This window comes from Tupaia chinensis, unplaced genomic scaffold, assembly GCF_000334495.1.
Source record: "Tupaia chinensis unplaced genomic scaffold, TupChi_1.0 Scaffold000672_1, whole genome shotgun sequence".
NCBI classification, from domain to species: Eukaryota; Metazoa; Chordata; class Mammalia; order Scandentia; family Tupaiidae; genus Tupaia; species Tupaia belangeri.
Genome location: NW_006160195.1, coordinates 1,908,545 through 1,911,007, shown reverse-complemented (window position 1 = coordinate 1,911,007; position 2,463 = coordinate 1,908,545). Strand labels below are relative to the sequence as shown.

At 39.3% G+C, this 2,463-nt stretch overlaps 1 long non-coding RNA gene across 1 annotated transcript in view; it reads right to left on the bottom strand.

Annotated features, from left to right (window-relative positions):
- The window catches only part of LOC106736166 (uncharacterized), a 12,013-nt gene extending 10,098 nt beyond the window's left edge, over nucleotides 1-1,915 (bottom strand). Inside the window, exon 1 of the long non-coding RNA XR_001371259.1 lies at nucleotides 1,904-1,915. This is a non-coding gene — a long non-coding RNA (uncharacterized LOC106736166). The remainder of the gene's footprint in view (nucleotides 1-1,903) is intronic.
- Between the last annotated feature and the right edge of the window lie 548 nt (nucleotides 1,916-2,463).

The window sequence follows — 2,463 nt, the reverse complement described above, 5'->3', positions numbered from 1 at the left end:
CTCCTCCATTCTCCTCTCGGGATCTTGGGCACGCACACACACGCGCCCGGCGTGAGTTTTAAGCCACTGGGTCTGGGACAAGAACCGCAGTTGACTACGTGGGAGTCCAGCGACATAGCCATTACGCTAACTGCTGGTTCCCTCCTTTTAGAATTTCTTGAAGAGTGGATCTGCTACTGGCAAATTCTTTCAAATCTTGTTTATCTGAAAATGTTTTTATTCTTTCTTTCCATATGAAAGATAGTCTTGCTGGGTATAGTATTCTTAGTTGAAACTGTTTTTCACTTAACAGTTTGAATATATTTTCCCATTCTTTATTTGCTTGCATTGTTTCTGATGAGAGGCTTTATAAGTAACCTGACGTTTCTCTCTTGCCAATTTTAGTATCTTTTCTTTGTCTGTAGATTTGAACATTCTGGCTATGATGTACCTTGGAGAAGATCTTCTTGAGTTGATTCTATTAGGAGACCTTTGTATACCTTGAGTCTGGATATTTGACTGCCTCTTTAGATTTGGAAAGTTTTCTTCCAAGATTTCATGGAATAGATTATCAATGCCTTTATTAGTTTCCTCACCTTCTGGGATACCAATTATCGGAATGTTTGGGTGCTTAATGCTGTCTAGTATTTCTCTTATAGTATTCTCATTTTTGGGGGGTTATTTCCTCAGTTTTTGTTTTGGTTGTTTTTTTATAGATCAGATATTTTACCTTCAACATACAAGATTTGATTTTCTGCATGGACTAATCTACTTTTAATACTTTCGAGTGAAGTTTTGATTTCCTGAAGGGCAACCTTCATCTCTAATAGCTCCATTTGATTCTTTTTCATGGTATGTATTTCCTCTTTCAGATCATGAAAGAACTTCAACACCTCCTGGAACTCATCTCTTTTCTCCTGCATCTTCTGGAGTTCATTATCTCTCAGCACTTGCATCTCATTTAGTTTTGTCAATATGCTTATTCTGAAATCTTTATCAGACATTTCTAAGAATTCTATTGTACTGTTTGTAGGTGATGAGGTATTGTTCTTTTCCCTTATGGGAGAGACATTTTCTTGGTTTCTGATGTTTCTTGTGCCTCTGTGGTTGTTTCTGATCATTCTGTGACAAAAATCTCTCCTCCATAGTACTTGTCTGATTATTTTGGGAGTCTAGGAAGGTTTAGAGCATAGCTTCCCTGAACACACCAGGACACACCTCAGCTTTAAAATGGCTTCTTGTCTGAATATTTTGAGAGTCTCAAAAGAAATAATTCTAAAAAAAAAAAAAAAAAAAAAAAGATGTTGGCATTCTGTAACCCAGTTTCAGCCATCACCAGAACCTAATCATGCTGTCACCTTGTCTGCACTGGCCTGTCTATGTTCTGAGTGTATTGAGTTGTTGGAAAAGTTATGATGCATTTTGGTGCTAGTTCATTTTTGGAAGCACTAGAGTTATTTGTATCTATGTTATTGCTATGTAATTTGGCAGCTGCCAGTTATAGCTTCATTCTAAAAAAAAGAAATTAAGTGGGACCAGCAGATGGTGAAATGGTTATTTCACTGGACTCCTACTTGGTCCACCATGGTTCAAATCCTGTATCTGGTGGTTGAAACTCTCACTGGGTGCATGTATGTGTGTGCCCCAAATCCTGAGAGGACAATGAAGAAGAAGGGATTGCAATGTGACCATCCTCCCTCACGTGCCCTATAGCAAAAATCTCTCTTAAAAACAACAACAAAACTCATTTTTCACAAGTTGAGGGGTAGGGAAGTAGCAAAGATGACCTCAAGATTTCTAGATTTGGCAATTTGGTGTATGATAATATTGTTACCTGAAATGGGGAACAGGCAGAGCAGAGTGTGTGGAAGGAAGACTGTGAACTTAGTTTGAGACTAGCTGAATTTGGGGGGCTAGAAGGGACAGTCAAGTGGGACTGAAGAGGCAGCAATTAAATTTTCTCAAGGAAACAAGGCAGTAGTTTTTTTTAAAACAAAACAAAGCAAAACAAAAACAAACAAGCTTCTTTTTTATTTTTATTTTTGGAGAGGCTTTTGCTATAGGGCGCGTGAGCTCGCCAGAAAGACAGAGAGACAGAAAGTGGGAAATCAACCCCAAGGGGGATGGCCATGCCGCAGTTCCTTCTCCTCCATTCTCTTCTCAGGATCTTGGGCACACACGCAAACACACCCGGCATGTTTAAGCCACCAGGCCCAGGACTCAAACCACTGTCTATTATACGGGAGTCAAGCGACAGCCATTATGCCAACTGCTGGTTCCAGTAGCTTCTTTTTAGGCTAAAGTGACTCTTAGTTCTTTCTGGATTTATAAATTTGCCTAACTACTTGAGTTCCACTTGACTGTGTTTCACTGAGATACTTTTTCTTAAGTTTATCTTTTTACTTCTTCCATGAGTGAGAGACAAAGATAGCACTGCCCCTACATCCAACAGGATCTTGAGTCTGTGACTCATATCTGGCCTCA